A 22,541-nucleotide genomic window follows, 5' to 3' on the forward strand; every position below is an offset into this window, starting at 1 on the left:
AGGTGCATTGAATGTTTCTTGTAAGAAAAAAATGTATAAGAAACCAAAGAACTCCCTATAATTCTAGTTTCATTACCAATCTGGTAGCTGACACAAGGAAGGAATATGGTTCTTCACACGTTACATCTAAGCTGGTATGATCATTGGAAGAGGGCCCTGAAGATACTGGTATGGAACCTGCTCCAGTTCTGCCTTCCAGCTTCTTGTAGTTCCTTGGTTTCGGTAGCAAGACTCCAACCCTAGGTGGCCTTCCCCCATGAGTATGTCTGTGTCTAGATTTCCCCTTTGTATAAGGATACCAAACATGTTGGATTAAGAGCTCACTCACCACCAGCAGGCCTTATGTTAACTAACTGTATTTGCAGATTACCTACTACCTAATAATCCCTTTTTGAGGTTATAATCTATTTTGAGCTTGGTGTGGAAACACAATTAACACATAGCACTTTCCAGATTCATCTATTTTTAAAACAAACTTCTATATCACGTTTGCATCATACTTTGTTTTTTTTTTTACTATTCTTCAAACTCCTCTTTTATATTCCAAGTAGATTACCTTCTATTTCCATCTTCTAGATAGAAGGCAAGAATCATTCAATTCTTTCCCAACTTAGTTTCTGAGTATCTCGGTTTCTAGGACAGTGATTTTACTCCAAAACTACATTGTATAGTTTTGTCTTCATATATGATTTATTTTCTAAAGATACTTTATTGTTCTTGCTCTAATTTCCATCTGTACTCTGTGTTTAAAGGCCACTTAATCTTGTGTACTTTTTCTATCCATAAAATTCCAACTTGATTCTTTGTTTTGGTGATTGCTCTGAATAATATAATAAACTCTTTGAAATTGTTGATACTTTCTGATGACAAATAAGATGTTTGGGGACAGTATTCCTCAAAGTACTTGTCACTTGTGTGATAGAATCTCTGTGCTTTCACAGGAACACACTGGGGAGGTGATAGACAAGCTGAGAATTGAGTCAGGAAGACCTTGGTAGATGCTCCCCTATGGCCACATACAACCTTTAAATAATATCTCAGATTTAGTAATATAATTTCAGTAATATGAGACATCAAAATGCATATAAATCTTGGACGGTGGAGGCTCAGGCCTGTAATCCTTGCTACTCAAGAGGCTGAGATCTGAGAATTGCAGTTCAAAGCCATCCTGGGCAGGAAAGTCCATGAGACTCTTTTTTTATTTTGGGTCCAGTCGTGGGGCCTGAACTCTGGGCCTGGGCGCTGTCCTTCAGCTCTTCAGCTCAAGGCTAGTGCCCTACCACTTGAGCCACAGTGCCACTTTCGGCTTTTTTCTTTTTGCTTATGTGGTGCTGAGGAATCAAACCCAGGGCCTTGAGCATGCAAGGCAAGCGCTCTACCACTGAGCCACCTTCCCAGCCCAAAAGTCCATGAGACTCTTATCTCTCATTAACACACAAAACAGGAAGTGGTGTTGTGGCTTAAACTGGGAGTGCACTAGCCTTGAGCTCTGAAAGAGCTTAGAGACAGAGACCAGGCCCTGATAACCAACAGAAAACAAAACAAAACAAAAAATTAAACAAACAAACCCTACATAGACAGCATCTTATAAATCATACAATGCTAAGTAAACACTCGTTCTTCCTGTAGTGGTGGGTTTATTCCATCTCTGTCCCAGAGAATTCTTGAGCTGGTTTAGTTGTTCTGGTCCGCCCCCCCACCCCCACCCCGTCTTCGATCATCTAAGTATCTGAGCCCTCTTCCTGTTCCTCAGCATCCTGAACATGAAAGTGGGTTGGCCACACAAGATGGGTCAAAAAACAACTAAGTAAATCTGAGCATGACTCTGCTGGATGACCAGCATAGAGGTATGGGACTATCAGGAATGAATGGTCTGGACGCATGCCGGCAAAGCTCTGATGTCCCCTGCTCACGCTCATGTCCCCTGCTCAAGCATGGGGTCATAACCTGGCTTTGACAATACCATGTCTCCTTTGTCTACCCAGAAAAAGGCCTCTTCTACACTACTGAATCCTTACCTCGTCTAATGTGGAGAAGATCTGAGTGAATTATGCTGATCATATCATTTTCCAGGTTTATATTTTTCCCCTCCCAAACCACAGACAAACACATTTCTTTTAAGTTTGTGGCAGTTTGGTATCGCAGCCCTAAGAAAATAATACACCACCTCTGAGTGTGAGTTTCCAGTCTGCTAAGTTGGAGAGTTGGTGAGGCACAATAGGTTAGTCGAACGGCATCAGAATAAGTGAAATTATTAGGATGTAGCCCTGCTCCAGAAACTCTGATTTAAGAGTCTAGAATGAGACCTGCATTTCTGTAATTCTAAAAACTGTTCAGTGGTTATGAGGCTTAAGAGCCACTAGATTATTTTGCCCTCACCAAGTCAAACACACTGAACTGTTAGAATATGAAATAAGAAGTGCTTAGGAGAGATACGCAAAAAGAAAAACCACATGGAAGAAATCAAGGAAAGACAGAACAATCTGCCAGAGGGACACCACAGCCGGCACTAGCACGGGCCCTGGTGTGGAGCAGCCTTCCTCCACTGGGGTGGACAAAATCACCACAACACGGAGGAAACACTTTAGAAGCATGTGGCATTCACAAAGGCTCTATCCCACGGCAGGTCAATCAACTTCTGTGCTCTGCCATTATGAAAAGAATCAGAAGGCCAGCAGAAATGCTCAGGATCTTAATAACTGATCCCATCCATTCATAAAATGTATTTTAGGGTGCTTGCTTATAGGTCACTCAATATTCAGTCTTCAAACAAACATGCCTGGGTTACAGTACCGGTATCACATTCTATGCTAAGAACCTGAAATCTAAGAGCACGTAAAAGACAGAAGATCTTACTCTTCCTAGGGTGCTGGAAAGAACCAAATAATCTGAAAAAAATAAATAAACAGTAAGACAATAAATCAGGAGCGTCAAAGAGGGAATACAGTAGAGGTCAGATATATTTGGACAGGAAAGGCTTCCTGGAGAGAAATTTGAGCAGAGCTATCAAGGAGTAAAGTCAAGATCTGGGGATATCTGTTTAATGATCTTCCAAATCAAAGGAAGCATGAAACAAAGGATGTCATATTATTCAGTAAATATAGAAAGCCACCACCTCTTAGAATACCATCATCTGAACAAAGTATCAGCATATTCTTTTCTGGTTTACCTTATTTGGAGAATAGAACCTGTTTCCATAATGCTCAAGGATGGTGGACACCACTTTGAGGAAGAATTGGTTCTATCTAGAAAATACTGTTTGCCCATTTTTGTAGTAAAAACAGCAAGGGAAATCTTTTCATACTCCTATCCCCAAAGAATAAGTTAAGCCATTGTAGGTCTTTAAAAAGGGCAGATTCCTCAGGAAGACACCCAAAGGAGGACCTGCAATGGGGGCAGCAGAAGCTTCAAAGCTTCACAGTGATTTTTCAAGACTGTGATATGATTTCCCGTTCATCATTTTTGGACCAGTCTTCCTTCCAATTAGGGATCACAGCTGCTAAGAATAAAGTGGTGTCTGTTTAGCTTGCAGAAGACACAATGGCCCACTCACACCATCAATGAGAATCATTGTTCAGCAAATATTGCCATTGAGATTTTTCAAATGCTAATGGAATTAATTTCTCTTTCAATGTTGATTGGCACCAGCTCCTTTTTATAAAATGGATGAGAGCTTCTTATTTTCATTGCTGTGGACCAAAAACATTTCCCCTGAAAATATAGCCCCATAATTTCCAAATGCCAGGGACTTTTGATGTTATTTAGTTAATCAACTCATTGGTAGAAGAAAGGCTAAAATACTTAGTTCCGAAGCACAGCTCCATTAATGGCAGAGCTGGAACTAGAATTCGGGCTCTTCATCTCCATCCAGCATTGTTTTCAACACAGCAGGCAATGCTATCAGAAATGTTTCTGTTACAGAGATCTGTAATTCTCCAGTACATTTTCTGTGCCATGAATAGATGCCAAATGATTATCTTTCTCCAGCTATTTTCTTAAGTGCTTAAATAAAAAAATTCAAGATTTCTCGTTGCCTTCTACTTACTGAGTTAATGCCATGTTTTCCAGGCTTTATTTACTGGACCACCTCAGGCTGTCTAAGGAATGTATTCTTTTAGATAGATGAATGGATCCAGGTGTAGCGTGTCTTGTGGCTTGTGTAGATGTCAGATCTCAAGGCACCCCAAACACCGCATAGATTCAGCCTCAGAATCCTTCTACCATTCTGGAAAACAGAACTGTGCTTCAGTTCACATGCAGAGTAAGCTAAGTATTTTATATGCATACTTATAATTCAGCTATCATCGAACATCATAATCCTAGTTTGTATACATAGGAAAATAACAAGGAATTTATAATGGTTTGAATTTTAAAGAATTTTTGTTTCTAAATCCTTTTATCCATTTATTCCATGGGAACATTAAGAGCTACTAAAACCAAGCCCTATATTAAGGAATAAGGAATAATGTTCAGCTAAGAACAGCCTCCCTATTCTGTCATGATTTGCAATATAACATTGAAAAAACTCATTTTTTTTGGTATCTCTCAGTCTTTGTTTCCTAAGGGTCTGAGATTCAAGTCACCTTTTCTGACTTAAAGGCTCAGACATGAAAGCAACGTCTATATGGCTGCCACAAAACTGAGCTGCGTTCAATTGAGTATAGGCAGGAATGGTGGGAGATTGAGCAATCTAATCAAATTGGTTTTGTAGTATTTCCGTCAACCATGATGTGTGCGCTCTGTCCTCAACAATAGTCTCTGAAGACCAAATGCTTTTATCTCATGACATAAAGTCCAGACCCATCCAAAGCAAGAGTTAAACTCTTATCTCTGGGTCAATCAGTGTACAAATGTGATAGCTTAAACAAAAGCCCCCCACCATGGTCTCACTGTCAAAAGTAATTGCCTTTTAATTTTATTTTCTTTGGTTTTGATTTTTTTTTTGGTCTAGAAACAAGAAATTTTATGATAAACTCAGACTAAAGAAAAAAATGGACCTATACTTATATAAGAATTCCAGGCACTAACCTTTTACAGTCTAATTTAAAAAATATATTGCAAGTAAGACATAACATATAATGATAAAAGGAAAAAAAGGCCCGAGCACCGGACAAGAAACACTTCTAATTCAATAACTCCTTCAGAACATTAAATACCTTGAAGAAAATATTAGAAGCCAAAACTTGTGGGGTTTGTTTTCATTCTATTTAAGGTGTCACCAGAAACCCTCAAAGCCAACACAGACCAAAGTTAACCTTGCAGGCAGCTTTGACTTATGTCAGAAAGATGCTGTGTCCAGTATTTGCTTGACAGATCTGCAGCCACACTCCTGTTCCTGGATAATAATCCGATCCTTCCCAGAGGCAACTTTGAAATGTTGGTTCCATTATGGCTCAGGTCAAAGAAGTATGCGAGAGGAGACAAATCAACTACTCAGATGTGATTTTTCTAGCAACCGACTTTCTTTACAAGCCTGAAACAAGATCATCAAGTTAAGAGCATACCAAATGAAAAGAGAAAGATAAACGCTATTGAAGGAGGAAGAGAAAGGCCAAGGTCATAGGACAATAATGGAACTTGCTTCCCTAGTATAAACTCTCACATGGCATGTGTGTTGTCTTTACATTGCCAGAGAGTCCACGCTTAGACTTGGAAAATTGTGTGATGTATAAAATTATCTGTACTTCTTTTTGACTCATAGAAAACCTGGTCTTCTTTGGGTTAGCCTTAAAACAGCCCTTTAAAATAATTGAAAAAGGTACCATCACTTGCATGTTACTATTAAAAAAAAAAAAAAAAACTTCAGCCAGGTGTGATGGTGCATACCTGTAATCCCAGCTACTTAGGAGGTTAAAATAGAAAAACTACTGTTTGAGTCCAGTATAACCCCTAAAACTCCAAAAACATTTTTTAGGGAGACCTTACTTCAAAATCAGGCGAGATACTATAGTGTATACTTGTAATGCCAACTTCTTAGAAGGCAAGTCCGAGGCTGGTCTATGCAAAAGCAAGAGATATCATGTAAAAAAAAAAAAAAAAAACTGACTAAAGCAAAAAAGGCCTGGAAATATGGCTCAAGTGGGAGAACACCTGTCTACCAAACAGGAAGCCCTAAGTTTAAACTCCAGTATAGCTACACACACACACACACACACACACACACACACACACACACACACACACAAGACTTCTAATGGTTAAATGACTTATATGATAAATAGACCAATAAACTCAGTGCCATGTTGGAGAGCTAAGAAGACCTAGTACTCACCACCTACTTTTTCTTCTTCCCTGGTCTATCCCTCCTGTCTCTTTTTCCTACTACTCATTAATTCTTGAATGTGAATGAAGCCAGACTGACATTAGACTTGATCATTGACTGACCAATATGTAGCCATAGTCTTGGTTCCCTTATACAAAAACAATAAACCGAAATCTAACCTATTCCAAACTTGAAAAACATAGCTTCGTGCTATGCTGCAAATCCTCATCCTAACTGACATTTTATCTCTCAGCAATATTTTTTTGCTGGGAAGTAAAGATAATACTTGCATTGTTTCATGGTGCCCATAATTACATCCTCGCTGCACCTGTTGCAATCACATAAGTGCTCTTTTGTTCTCAAGCATCCTGGAGAATAATGCGGCATGGTAACATCGTTTGGGGCAGGTCACAGACATGAGAGCAACTCATGGGAGGCTTCAGGGACTTAGAGGCTGTGGTCCAACAAGCCCATCATTCTCACAAACCAGCTGCTACCCTTCGTTAACAGGAAAAATACAGAATCTAACTGTGATTCTTAATAGCCTAGCCTCAGGCCATCTTCTGACCTTCCATCCTCCATTCAAAATGAAGCCTTTTATTTCATTGCTTCACTGTTCGGTTTGAATGAGACTTGTGTATAAAAGCAGCCAGCATTTTTATAATTTCTGTAGCAGGGGCCAGTATGGTAAGACAAAGGCCAGAGGGAGAGGAGAAGGATCAGAAGGAAAAAGAAGAAGAAGCCACATAAGAAAACTTCAAAAATGGATTTGTAAGGCAGTTACCCACATTTCCTACATGTGGTTCCACATGTGGAATGTAAAAACCATGTTCTTCACAGAATACGGGGAAAGACAGGGTATCTTTGCCAGATGTCAAGAAATGTACAGTCCAAGGGGCTGGGAAGGTGGCTTAGTGGTAGAGCGTTTGCCTTGCATGCCTGAGGCCCTGGGTTCGATTCCTCAGTACCACATAAGCAGAAAAGAAAAGCTGGAAGTGGGGCTGTGGCTCAAGTGGTAGAGCGCTAGCCTTGAGCTGAAGAGCTGAGGGACAGAGCTCAGGCCCAGAGTTCAGGCCCCACAACCGGACCCAAAAAAAAAAAAAAAAGAAAGAAATGTACAGTCCTTATTTCCCCAAGGAATAAAAAATGTTGGGGGAATAGTGGATATCCTGTGGTCAATAGTTGACTAAGTGAAATCACAAGGTATCTGTATTTATAACATGTAAATTATTTATTGTATGTGAGTGAGAATTGTCAGACAAGATACATAAAGATATGTCCAGCTTACCAGATATTTGTGATCATAGAATGTTTCTTTCTAGAATCAAACATCCTAGAAAGAAAAAAAACAGACATTTGTTTCTACTATTAGAATATGTTTCCACATCCAATTTCATAGGATGCTCTTTGGAATCATTTTCTCAAAAACATGTTAAAAATAAAAAGAAACAGAAACAGGAATTCCAAATGAAATATAGTGGAATTTTTTAAACATTTGCCGAGTATCCTAAAGTCTTAAATATTTCATTGACATAAACTCAGGATTTAATGTTATCCCTTAACCTTTTTAGGATTTTTTTTTCTTTTTTGGTGTTTGAGATAAGACTTCTCTATGAAGTTCAATCGAGCCTCAAATTCCTCACCTTCCTGCCTCAAACTCGTAAGGGACGGATTTACAGATGTGTACCACTGGTATCTCTGGAATTTGACCTAATCGTATATGGCCTTCAATTAAAACAGTTCATGAGCCAGATGAATTACAGTGGAATCCCACCATTGTTTCCCATTCTCTTCCTTCTTGTTATATCCTCTTTGTTTCTGAAGACTGGATGCAAACAGGAGAAGCCAGACTAAAGGAAAAGCCACTTCCTTCCTGGACCCAACCAGGACCAGAACGTCTTCCAGTGGGACCCCAGACAAGGGGTGTGCTAAGAGTCGAGCAAGTATTAGTCCTACTGATGGTGACAAAACAATCATCATCGTTGGAAATGTGGAGATGAGGGAAGAACAAACTGAGACTATGTGGGAAGAAAAATTGCAATTAGATGAATATGTTAGCTGCTGGGAGAGAGGGAAACAAAAGAGGAGGTGTTTGTTATTTGCATGTTACGTTATAGATGCTGCTGGTCCCTGGTTTCCCTGACTGACAATAAAATGGTTAAAAAAAAATCATCTAATAACTGCTGAAGGGTTTCTCATCTGTTTGTCGGAATCAGCTGGGTTTTCTTGTTGGTTTTGCCATTGTTGAATGTTCTTGATATTTCTTCCTTTTTGAGACTCACATCTTCCCTAAACTCTTGGTCCAGGCAGAATGCAAAAGCCAGCCCCTATCACCTTAATCTTGGAGGATACAGGTCCAGAAAACTCCATCCTTGGTCATAGGGACCAAGGGAGGAATGTATGCATGATGTTGTTAATAGGCCAGTAAGTATTCACTCTCAGGATTCTTGCTGAGATTCTCAGAACTGGGAGAGGGGTTCTATTCTCCATGCTGAGGATTACTAGTTCTAAAGGCAAGATACAGCAAGGAATTTGGTTGAGAAATGCTCCTCAAAATAAATCCAAAATTGGGCAAGATAGGTAGGTCGGTGGTAGAAGACTTGCATAGCATGCATAAGGTCTTGGGGTAGATGTCTGCCAATTTGAGTGGGAAGAGGGAGAGAAAAGAAGGAGAGGAAAAGGGAGAGGAAGAAAGAAGAGGGGAGGGAGGGAAGGAAGGAGAGAGGGAGTGGCTGCTTTCTAAGCTGTCATCTGGAAGTCAAATTTCCCATAGATATTAGATTGAAAATTTAAGAGGGAGAAAGACATGAAGGAAATAGGGAGAGAAGGAGGGAGAAGGGGAGGGAGGGAGGGAGGGAGGGAAGAAAGGAGAAGCATGACCGTGTTAAGTAGTGTTTTACTCATCTTAATGCAAGTGTTCTGTGGTTTCTATACATTAACTATAAGTTTTTGGTATTTGTTCCATCTGCTGATTCTCCGGGTGATTTTTTTCTGGTTTGTAATTTTTACACTGCACATTTTTGTTCAGAAAGGATTTATCTACAAGCTTCTTGAAGTATCATAGTTGAGAGCACAACCTTCAGAAGAAAAGTTTTGGTCTTCATTCTTTTCTGCCAGAATCACTTGGCTGTTAATTTGTTACCACGGAGATCTCAGTCCATGTGGTGTAAGAAGTGCAATCTCTTATGAGACATACAAATGTTTAAATTTATCAGTAGGAACTTCATTCCTTCTCTGAGTGTGATCTCACACTGATAATGGGTCATTTTTTTCTGTTTCACTCTTTGCCTGTATAATAGCTCTTTAGGGTCAGAACCTATACAAGTTCACACTGACAAGCTTTTGTTTTATGTGAACTCATTTTCTTCTGAGACAATAATACATCCAACACCGTAGTTTTCTAAGACTTGTAACCATCAATTCAAGTCCCTCCACTGTTCCACAAAATCCACTCGCTATTTTACCACTTTCCTGTCATTCCTGCTCTTCCCTTATTTATGGATAATCTAAGCTCATTTGGAGAAAAAAGGGTTGGTATTGTTTAACTAACATTAGGAGTTGGTTTCTTAGAAGAGTTTCAAATTATTCCATCATGTTTCCAGTAATATAAAAGCATAACTATTGTTTTTAAAATACCTTTTTTGGTAAAATATAGGTTGTCTTTCTTCTGACAAAAGCCACTGCTAAAACATATATTGCAATTGGCATACAACTTATAAAGCAGAAATACACTTCTCCCATTGATCATTCTGTTTTCCAAAGTACTTCTGTTAACTAAAAGTCTTATAGCAAAGAGCATATTTTTACTTGAGCCTTCTGAGACATATTAATTAGTATTTTCAAAGTGCTTTTTTGAGATGGAATCATTATTCATCAGCAGACCCAATGTTTTCTGTTGTTATTGTTATTGTCATAATGACAGCTCCTTTTACAGATGCTAATTGGCCCACCTGCCATGAAAGAACAATTTCACCTTTGCATTAGCGACTCAAAACCACATACCTAGGCATCCAATTTATTAACTCACAAATGGAAAACTTCATAGGAAAGAAATATGTACACTTACTGTTACAGTAGCAAGAAAAGTTCACTGCACTGACAGAGAACATTTGGGCAATGTTCTACACCTCAGGGAAATAGAATACTGCTTGTATGGGAGCCATAAATTAACCCACACCGTCCCCATTGTTCCCAGCCCATTGTTTCCATAGAAGACAAATACTGTCACATGTCTCCACCCAGCAGACCTTTTGAAGTCGTATATTCTCAACACCTGCCCTGTGACAGGTCCTATGTTTTATGCTATTTCCATTTTGTTTCTATATAGGGGAAAGGATCACTAAATTAGGTGTGTTGGCATTTCAAATAAGAACTGATTGTTAAAAACATGCACACCAAAAGAGTATCAAAAGCCAGCCACAAAGAACATGAAAAATACTTAGCAACTTCAATGCTATTAGAAGATATTTCACAGATATTTCTCGAAACACAAAATGAAATGACCATAGTCTGCATAATGTTATTTAAATATTACTTGGCTTATTTTTCTCAATTATATTTCTACCCATCTGAACTACAATGGATATTATATGCTTGACATGGCATTTGGAGTGATTTAACTTATTTCTCAATGATTAAAAATCAATTAAAAAATAATCATCTTCCCTATAGAATCAAAAACTATTTGGAAAACAATATTAGGAGCCCTCTCCTCAGAGAAGAGTGAGACATCTATAAAAATCTAGCTTAGAGGGCTAAGTATAGTACCGCTCTTATAAACCTCAAATCTAAAAATACACTTTTCTATGGCACTTATATGAAAAGGGTTGTCTAAAAGAAGATTCTAGAAATAAATTTAAATCAAATTGTCTCTTGTAAAAATTTGGTTTTGAAGCCTTTGTTCTATGATAAAATATTCTGTTCTAGAACTATTTGCTCTGGCAAGCATCTGTAGGCCCAGATACCCTTGAATGGGCTGAAGTATTCATTTGTTACAGGGACATCACAGGGTGAGAAAGGCTACGAGAATCTTGAAAAGGACCAACCTTGTTGTCAGCGACCAGACTCAATCATGGGATAATCATTTATAGAACAAATCCAACGGAAAATTTCAAAGTCGGTGACAATATGTAAAATTGAGAGTCTGGCTTCTAAAGAAAAATCTTTTCTTGGGGGGTGAGGGGTCCAGTCATGGAGCCTAAACTCTGGACCTGGGCACTATCCCTCAGCTCTTCAGCTCAAGGCTAGTGCTCTACCACTTGAGCCACAGCTCCCCTTCCGGCTTTTTTCTTTTTGCTTATGTGGTGCTGAGAAATCAAACCCAGGACCTCAGGCATGCAAGGCAAGTGCTCTACCACTGAGCCACCTTCCCAGCCCAGAAAAATCTATTAAAAATTTTTTTTTAGTTAACCAGACTGACTTATGATTTTCAACCAATCAAAACTATTAGTCATCAACATATCCTCTGTGTTTAAATAAGGAGCTTAAGTGACAGCAACAAATTGCCATCTGTAGAGTACATTAGATAAATTTGAAAGGGCTATAGGTACGTCTGTCATTTCAATCTTGGCTGTTTGTGTATTTTACTAATGGTGGACACGTCAAAGGTAATTGTAACATGCCCTTTGCTCCACTCCTCTCAACGGAGAGAAGAAGTAGACGTGTGGGTCTGCAGTTACACAACAGTGCAATAGGTAGTGACAGAACATGTCTCTGAGTGTCTTAGCAGCAGCAGGAGTGAGTAATGGCCTGTACGTGAGAAACGTGTGAGGGAAGTGTTCTCAGCTCAACTGAAGATGGAGACAGACAAGGAAAACAAGGGCATTGCAGCACTGCAAGAAATCCAGTGATGGTTTAGCTCCAGCTGCCTGGAGCATGTGTGATCCGTGCACACAGCAGAATGGGAGGCATGGAGGATGCATGCTTTCATTTCAGTCATTTAAGACAATGTAGCCAAGGATCAGATTACATTAAGAAAGGCATGTATGTACACCAAAAACGTTCTACAAAATAAATGGCTTTAAGCAACACATGGAGAACTGAGTATGATGTCTCACACCTGTGCATTCTAGCTGTTTGGGAAGCTGAGATCAGTAGGATTGCAGTTCAAGGCCAGTCTGGGTAGAATTCAGGAAACCTCATCTTCACTAATAAAAAAAATAAAACTGAGTGCAGTAGTGCACACCTGACAATCCAGCTTAACAGGGAGCATAAATAGCAGCATCTCTGGCCCAGGCAAAGAGCAAGACCCTTTTTTATATTTATGTTTTTATAGTTATAAGACCCTTTTTATATATTCTATATAAAAGGAAAGGAAAGGGGGCTAAGGATGTGGCTCAAGTGTAGAATCTAGCAAATGCAAACCCCAACACTCAAACTCCCTAACCTGTATATTCACAAGTTTTCCCCTGTGCGTCTACTCACAGTGAAGTAGGGTCCTCTGTTCAGAGTCTTACAAGGACACAATCAATACATCAATTGGTTAAGGTCTCATTTGAAAGCTATTCTGAGAAAGATTTCACTTCCAACCTCCTTTGGGTTGTTGATAACATTTTCTCCTGGGGTTAGGAATGAAGGTCCTAGCTTTTTGCTGGACATTTGGTTAGATGCTGCCATTACTTCCTAGAGACTACCTGGGAACTCCCTACCCCTTGATTCTCCCCTTAGCACTTAGGGTTTTCAAGGGGTAGGGGTTGGGGTCCTTCTGTTCAGTCTGCTAAAATGGAATCCTACATCACAGCCTAATCATATAAATTCTATACTTTTGATTGAAAGGAAATCACAAGTTCTGTCCATACTCAGGAAGGGAATTGGGGTATGTCACTGTCAGGAAATTTCAATGGAATAATTGGAAATTGAGTATCTCAAGGTTACTCTTGATGATCCCTTTGAATTCCTAGTTTTCTGATGATTTATATTTTAAAAGGGGGGAGTTCTTTTGGAAAGTGATTGGCCCTATAATATAATAAGTAAATAGAGTAAATAGTCCTAAACCCAAACAATAGAAAATAAAGAATCGATGAGTACCCAAGAACTGAGAATTCACAGTACCCAAATGAGTACCCAAAGAATAAAGAATTGATATCACCCAAAAAAGCCACAGAAATGTACAAAGCAGAAATAGTATTCATTCTGCAGCATATATAACAACAAAATGCCTGAGTGAATGAAGAGATGACCATGCAGCATCTCAGCACTTCTCCTGGTCTACAGCAAAGCAGTAAGTGCTAAGAGCTCTCCTGAACTTACTTTGTGGGAATCGTTTGGCTTCTCTTTCACAATGTGTCTCTCTCACAAATGTATGGAAGAAAACATGAGACAGCAGCAGCTGGTGAGTTTGAAATTTGACACTGATCCAAATAAAAATATTTTGATACCTTGAGTTTAATCACAAAATGTATAGATACATAAAATTAGTATTAATTTCATATAGTCCTTTTTATGCAGTTAGCATTTCTGACAGGCATTATAGTTTGACCTATTTTCATTGATCAGAGCTCTCTCTGTCTCTCTGTTTCTATCTGTCTACTTGTCTATCTCTGTTTCTATCTCTGTATCTCTTTGTCTCTGTGTGTCTGTGTATGTGTGAATGTCTTTCTGTCTGTCTGCCTGTCTCCCTCCCACTACCGCCCCCCTCTCTCTCTCTCCCTGTCGGTCCTGGGGCTTGAATTAAGGATCCTTAGGGCCTGAACACTATCTCTGAGCATTTTTTTTAACAAGGCTAGCACTCTACCACTTATGCTACAGCTCCCACTTACAACTTTTGTGTGGTTAATTGGAGATAAGAATCTCAGAGCACTTTCTGCTCAGGCTGGCTTTGAACTACAATCCTCATTCCTCAGCTACCTGAGTGTCTAGGATTTCAGGTGAAAGCCACTGGCATCTAGCAAGGGTGTCTAGGGATTTTTTATTTAACTATGTGCTCAAGATGGTGCCTATGACATAGTTCACAGGACATGCATCAAAAAGGGGAAAAAGAAAACCAAAGGGATATGTTGACTGAGTAGCACAGAAAAGGAGGGTTGCTATCACCCAATTTCTCTCTGAACACTCACCTTCTTGGAACTTCACTTGACATTCCACCAGTAGAGTATAATAATAATAATAACAACAACAACAGCAACAACAACCTCCTCTCAGTTTATTTGTGCAGAGTGGAACCAAATAAAAATTATTTTCTGTTGGCAATACTGCCAAAGGCTATATACAAATTCTATACTATCCCTATCAATATCCCAACCTCATTCTTCAATGAAATAGAAGCAATCCAAAAATTCATACGGAACAATAAAAGACACCAAATAGCAAAAACAATCCTTAGCAGAAAGAACAGCACTGGAGGAATATCAATCCCAAATTTCAAACTCTACTACAAAGCCATAGTAATCAAAACAGCTTGGTACTGGCACAAGAACAGACCTCAGGACCAATGGAATAGGACTGAAGACCCAGAAATGAACCCACAGACCTATAGCCACCTAATCTTTGACAAGGGAGCTAAAAGATAGAATGGGAGAAAGACAGCCTTTTCAGTAAATGGTGCTGGCAAAATTGGTTAAATACCTGTAGAAAACTAAAGCTAGGCCCGTATATATCACACTGTACCAGAATCAACTCCAAATGGATCAAAGACCTCGAAATAAAATCAGACACCATGAAAACATTACAGAAAGGAATAGGAGAAACTCTAGGGCTCCTTAGCACAGGCCAAAATTTTCTTAGTAGAGACCCAGAAACACAATAAATCAAAGAAAGGTTGGACAAATGGGCTTGCATGAAATTGCAGAGCTTCTTCATGGCAAAGGACATAGCTAGCAAGATCAGTAGAAAGCCCACAGACTGGGAGAAGATCTTCACTAGCCATACAATGGACAAGGGTCTCATATCTAAAATATACTTAGAACTCAAAAAATTTAATCCCCCAAAAACAAATCCTCAAAGAAACAACTGCCCAATTAATAAGTGGGCTCAAGACTTAAAGAGAGACTTCTCTAAAGAGGAAATAAGAATGGCCAATAGACACATGAAAAAATGCTCAACTTCTCTAGCCATAAAAGAAATGCAAATCAAAACAACATTGAGATTCCACCTCACCTCAGTTAGAATGGCTATAATCAAGAAATCTAGTAACAACAGATGCTGGAGGGGATGTGGCCAAGAGGGAACCCTACTGCCTTGTTGGTGGGAGTGTAACCTTGTTCAACCACTTTGGAAAGCAGTATGGAGGTTCCTTAAATGACTCCACATAGAGCTCCCCTATAACCCAGCAATCCCACTTCTGAGCATTTACCAGAAGGACCACAAACAGGGTCACACCAAAGCTATCAGCACAACCATGTTTATTGCAGAATTATTCACTATAGCTAAGCTATGGAATCAACCCAGATGCCCCTCAGTAGATGAATGGATCAAGAAAATGTGATACATACACACACACACACACACACACACACACACACACACACACACACACACTCTGGAATGATGCTATGGCTGCATCAGAAAGAAAGATAAAGCCCGGGCACCGGTGGTTCACACCTGTAATCCTAGCTACTCAGGAGGCTGAGATCTGAGGAACATCAAAGCCAACCCAGGCAGGAAAGTCCGTGAGACTCTTATCTCCAATAAACTACTAGTAAAGCGGAAGTGGCCCTGTGGCTAAAGAGGTAGAGTGCTCACCTTGAGCTGAAGAGCACAGGGACAGTGCCCAAGCCCAGAGTTCAAGCCCCACAACCGACAAAAAAAAAAAAAAGAAAGAAAGAAAAAAAAGACAGAAAGAAAAAGATTTGTTAGGAAATGGAAAGACTTGGAAAAAATTATATTAAGTGAAGTAAGCCAGGCCCAAAGAAACATAGGTCCTATGGTTTCCCTTATTTGTAATAACTAGTACATGTTTAGAACAAGCAGAAAAGGTCAAAAGTTATGTACATATGATGTTAAGCGCAATGAACCCCAAGACAAGGACACAAGTGGTTTTTTCCTTTCTTGCTATTGTTTTTAATGTACTTATAATGCACTGTGTAATTCTTTTGTTTCTTTTGTATGTTCTTCCCCCACAGTATTTTCACTGTATTCGATTCCAGTGTTCTATGTCTTGTATATACATTTTATAATTTGGGGAGGGGAAGAGATATAACAAAATGATTAAATAAGGATACAGGTTGACCCCTTGTAACAATGAGATTTACAAGACACTATTCTGAAAACGAACTCTACAATTTCAGTGGGTGGGGGAGGAGTTGGTGGGGAGGAAAGGGATGGTAGGGGAAAAACAAAGGAGAAGGTAACAATGCTTAATAGGAAATGTACTCATTACCTTACTCATGTAACTGTAACCCTTCCTTTTTTACAATAAAAATATCTATGAAAAAAATTATTGTCTGTAACTGGTTGATTTTGCTAATGGATTTTTCTGAAATGTTACCAGTTTCTGTTTTATACTGCAAAATAAATAATTGTTATTATAATCCATGTAAAACACAGGAAAACAGCTACATCTAGAAAAAGCAGGGACTTTACTGGAGAACAATATTCCAAATAGCTCTGCAACTTGTTTTCACACTTCTTCCCTTTTGATGGCATTTACTCTTGGCCTTCTGACCTTTGACTACACGTCTTGTTTTCAATTTTCTTCTGCCTTTGGACAGATATCAATATTTGACTTTGTAAGACTTGATGCACTCAAAGATTTTACATCTGTCTTCCCTATATGGCTTTGAGTCCATGATCCATAACCCAATTTTGTTTCTAAGCTTTTCTACATAATTCCAAATTGTTCCCACATAAACATAAGCAATTACACCATTTCATTATTACCTTGAGCTCAGAGCTCTTGAGCAGTGCAAATCATTCCAAAAGCAGATTCCTCTACATGTGCTTGGGATTTTTACTAGTCATCTTGGCTATAATTACAAAACTCAGCTATTGGGCTATTGTGAACCTCTGCGAGGACTATGCTACACATATACTAATTATTACAAATGAGGGCAACCATGGAGCCTATGTTTCTTTGGGACTGGCTTACTTCACTTAATATGATTTTTTCCAAGTCTGTCCATTTCCCTACAAATGGGGTGATGTCATTGATTCTGATGGAAGCAGAGAATTCCATTATGTGTTTATATCACATGTTCCTGATCCATTCATCTACTGAGGGGCATCTGGGTTGGTTCTATATCTTAGCAATGGCAAATAATACTGCAATGAACATAGTTGTACTGGTAGCTTTAGTGTGGCCTTGTTTGTGATTGTTTGGGAAATGCCCAGGAGTGGGATTGCTGGGTCATAGGGGAGCATTATAACCACATAAAATGATGTTAATCAAAATGATCCCCATGATATGAAAACAAGAGTGTTTTTGGTGGTGTTCTGCTTTTCTTTTTTTTCCCCTCTGTTTTTTTTTTTTAGTGAACTGTTTGCAGTTATTTCTCTTTCTTTCTTTTCTTCTCTGGCTTATTCCCCATGGTCAATGTTCTTAATTTCTGTACTTGTCTTGTATATGTTTATCTGAATTGGGGAAGGGAAGAGGAATCACAGAATCGATGGGACAAAGGGTAGGCCAATGCAATAGCAATACTCACTAGATGCTATGATGGAAATGAACTTTACAAGTTGGGAGGAGGGAAGTCATGGGGAAGGGAAAGTGGGAGAAAATGAGTGAGGGGAAATAACATTGGTTGAGAAGAAACGTACTCATTACCTTAGTTGTGTAACTGTAGCCTGTACACCCCTTTACAATAAAAGAGAACAAAGCAAAAAATCCCCTCAATATCTTACCATCTTACAATTTCAGGGGTGTTATTTCCCTGTTACATCGCATCCTTGGTGGTTTAGTTATGGTTTATTCTAGGATGTAGCAGCTCACATCACAAGTCCCATTTTTGGAGCTAGCTGGGAGAATAAACCTCAGAAAGACCTCAGTAGAAGACATCTGCTGTGGTAAAAATGAACACCAAGAGAACTGATATCATAATCATGTCCACATATCACGGAGTCAACCGCAAAGCCCAAAGAATGGAGCTATCTATGGCTTTAGACAAATGGGGAGGGAATCATATTTTTCTGATATTACCATTTGTGGTAGGATGTTTCTGGCTTCCCTAGGAACTTTCCTCCACCAATCTCACATATCTGAAGCTCTCTCTCTTTCACCCTCTTTCCTCCAAATGTAAGACATATTTATTATTACTACATATTTATTATTGTAAATAAGCCAAACTGTAAACACAATTTCCATTAAAAACCCAATCATTCATCTTTTTACTTCCAAGATTCTGATATGAGGTATCAGTACATGCTCCTCTATTCCTCTCCCACTGGCTGCATTGAAGTATCCCCCATCCTACCCACAAAACCTTGATGTGGCTGTTGCCAAGGTTACCTGTACCCTTTTAGTTGCTAAGTGCAACAAGCACCTTTTCAGTCTTCATCTTGCTTGACCTCTATGTCAAGACAAAGCCCTGTTAACCACTGCTACTCCAGCCACCCCACTTAGCAACTCTAACATGTGCTTTTCAGAGTGCTTCTCCTTCTGATAGCTGTTCTTTGAAAACCCCTTTGTCTCCTGTGGTGGATTGAGCAACCCAGTAAATAAATGTCCTCTCTTACATCCCAACTCAGACATACACAAGGAAGTCAGGCCAGGGGAGATACAAAAGTAGCTGTAGTTATTACATTTAGTATATTGAAGGTGTGTAGATATGCAGCAATGGTGAACTTCCCCAAAAAAAGAAAACTGAAGGCTTTGGCAAGCAAACCTACAGTCACAGAGAGTGGAGGATTTTCATCAGCCTCCTGGCCGGAGAAAAAGGTCTTTATTGCTTTTCAAAGCTTCCTCTACAGGGAGGCAAGTGCCAGGGGAGAAGATATAAAATTTTTCAAATTTTATTTTTGAATTAGCACCTATGAATAATATGTGGGGGTCCCATGCGACACAATCTGAGTACAACACCCTACAAATAAATTCATCTCCTGCAGTATGTTCACAAAAAATAAAATAAAATAAAATTATATAAAAAAAAATTCATCTCCTGCACTGCATCCTCATACCTTTCCAGCTTTAGAAGGGAGGTTCCTCCTTCCAAACTCACCAGATGAGGAACTTCTGTATCCTCTAATTGTGTGCGTGTGTGCACACGCAAATGTATATCGAGGGTTGAACTCAGGATCTGAGTACTGTCTCTTAACATTTTTAGTCAAGGATCGCACTCTACTGCTTGAGCCACAAGTCCATTTCTGGCATTCTGGTGGTTAACTAGAGATAAGAATGTCACAGACTTTCCTGCTCACTCTGGCTTTGAACCTCAGATCTCAGCCTCCTGAGTAGCTGGGATTACATGTATGCACTACCAGCAACTGGCTATTTTACTTTTTAATGTATCATGAAAGTGCAAAATGATAGATTAAAAAGTAAAAGTAAAACATAAGGAAGATGGATAGATAGGTAGATAGATAGATAGATAGATAGATAGATAGATAGATAGATAGATAGATAGATAGATGTAAATACACACAGATGCTTCTTGACTTTCAATAGAGTTATATTCACGATATACTCATTTTCAAATAGAAAATACTGGCAATTAAGAATATTTTATAAACCAAGCTCCAATGGCTCATGTCTGTAATCCTAGCTACTCAGGAGGCTGAGATCTGAAGATCGCAGTTCAAAGCCAGCTTGAGCAGAAAACCACTCAAAAACCAGAAATGGAGCTGTGGCTCAAAGTGGTAGAGCACTAGCCTTGACAAAAAGAGCTTAGGGACAGCACCCAGCACCCAGGCTCTGAGTTCAAGCCCCACAACCATCAAGAACAACAACAAGAACAACAACAAATATATATATATATATACATATATACATATATATATATATATATATATATACACCCAGCATCATAAGAGAGTATCAGTCTATGTTGTGTTAGCCTAGAAAAATATCAAAATTTAAAACTTCAAAGTATGATTTCTATGAAGGAAAGATTGCTTTTGAAATATTGTAAAGTCAATAAATGACAAGTCAAACCATCTTTTAGTTGGGGACCATCTGTGGTGTGTTAGTATGTGTACATGGTGTTGATGTTATATATATATATATATATATATCTGTGTGTATATGTTTGTCTGTGTCACTACACGGTCATTTATGATGGACAAAGTTGTGTCATTTAAGCTGACGAATGTTAGGGAAATATTAAAGCACATGAAATCCTTCCTTAGTTTCCCATAAGCCATGCGTCTTAGTGACTGTCAGAAAGCAACATTGATTTTCCTATGACAAATACAACCAATTTAAAAGAACAGTGCAAAAAGAGAGAACTAAGGAAGAGATCCACCCTAGGAGACCCCTGCCATTTGGTTTTAGGTCAAGAGTTCCCACTGACAAAGGGAGACTGGTGTCCTCCATTATTTTTTCCCCATGTAGATGAAACCCCACTAACACATCACCACTATAATCCTGCCCACCCCATCATTTACTCCTCCCCATGAAAACAGTGACTTATCTAACTGAGGGGTTTCAGTGAAGGATGGGCAAGCGCATTTCTTAAGAAATATTAGGCAAGCTCTACCTAGTGAGAGAAGGACGGCCTTGGTAAACAATCCCAGAGACTGAGTTGGTAGGTACAGCTCTTTTGGAGATGAGCCAGAAGGTAAGCAACATCTTCCAATTTAGCTGTGTGACATTCTAAAATTCTAACACTGCCATGGTAGGCTCATAGATGGTCTTTGGATACCCAAATATCAATGTCACCATCCCTTCACTCAACAACGTCATGGTGTGCAGAAAAGACCCAAGCACACACACATGCAGTTGCAAAGTAATTGTATACAGTAGATAATGACTGAGATAAATACCATGAGCACCTCAGAAAGACACTTAATTCAACTTGAGAGGTTCAAGCAAAGCTCAAGCAACAATATGTTGGGCTTTGCAAACTACTTGGTCTGGGTTGCCACTCCTGACCTCTGCTGAGGTATCAAATGAAGTAAGCCAGGCCCAAAGAAACATAGGTCCCATGGTTTCCCTTATTTGCAAAAACTAGTATATGTCTAGGACAAGCAGAAAAGATCAAAAGCCATGTACATATGACCATATAAGATGATGCTAAGCGAAATGAACCCCAAGATTGGGACACAAGTGGTTTTTATCTTTCTTGCTGTTGTTTTTAATGTATTTATAATGTAGTATGTGATTTTTTTGTTTCTTTAGTATGTTCTTCCCCCATGATATAACCCCTCTTTTCACTGTATTTGATGTCGGTGCCCTGCATCTTGTACATACATTTTTCTAATTTGGGGAAGGGAAATAACAAAATGCTGAAATAAGGATACAGGCTGACCCATTGTAACAATGAGATGTACAAGACACTATGTTGAAAATGAACTTTACAACTTTTGGTGGGGGGAGGAAGGAGTTGGAAAGGTGGGGAGGGAAGGGATGGTAGGGGAAAAACAAAGGAGGGGATAACAATGCTCGATAGGAAATGTACTTCATTACCTTACTCATGTAACTGTAACCCCTCTACAGTATCTTTACAATAAAAGATGCATACAAAAAAAGAAAACAGACACAGGCCATACATCTATCTGTAGGCATTACTGTTTCCTGGTAATATTTTCTGTACAACGCTGAAATCTGAATGGGTCATCAAGCATTCTTTTCTTCTGATTTTTTTTACAATGATTTTCAATTAGAGCCTTCCTAGATCTCCAAAAGCAAACAGTAGACAAACAGGTGATAAACACAGGTGTTGGGCCAGATTCAGCCTGCTTTCCTGCTTTCCATCATGTTATACTCAAATGTCTTGCTGATTGATATTTGTGTGCAATTTTTTCTGTCCTGGGATCTTTGTTGGTTTTATGTTGTTTTTACTAAAAGTGCACATGCTAGACTTTCTTGGATGTTCTCTCAAGGAGAAAAGGTGTCTCGCTTTTCCAGATTGCCACAGTAAGAATGTCATGGGGTGGGGCAAGAGGGGGGGACAGTGCCAGTGAGAACTGGGGATGAATAGTCTGTCCTGCTGAAGCCTGGAAATACTTCACAGAACTTTATTTCTTGTTACTTCAACCTTGAACTTCAGTTTGTTTTCATTTTGTTTTTCCTCTTGCTCTTCTGTGGTACATCTCTGAGTTAACAAGTTCCTCCCTCTCCAATTCCAGATGGGGAAACTGACAATAAGCAAACTGATCACTTGGAAAATGACTCTCCAAGTTGTTTGCTACCTGGAAGTACTTGGTGAGTGCTAGAACATTCCTTTTACTTTTTTAGAGATGAAAGTTAGAG

Source organism: Dipodomys spectabilis, unplaced genomic scaffold (assembly GCF_019054845.1).
Source record: "Dipodomys spectabilis isolate Male_0828 unplaced genomic scaffold, ASM1905484v1 ptg000783l, whole genome shotgun sequence".
NCBI classification, from domain to species: Eukaryota; Metazoa; Chordata; class Mammalia; order Rodentia; family Heteromyidae; genus Dipodomys; species Dipodomys spectabilis.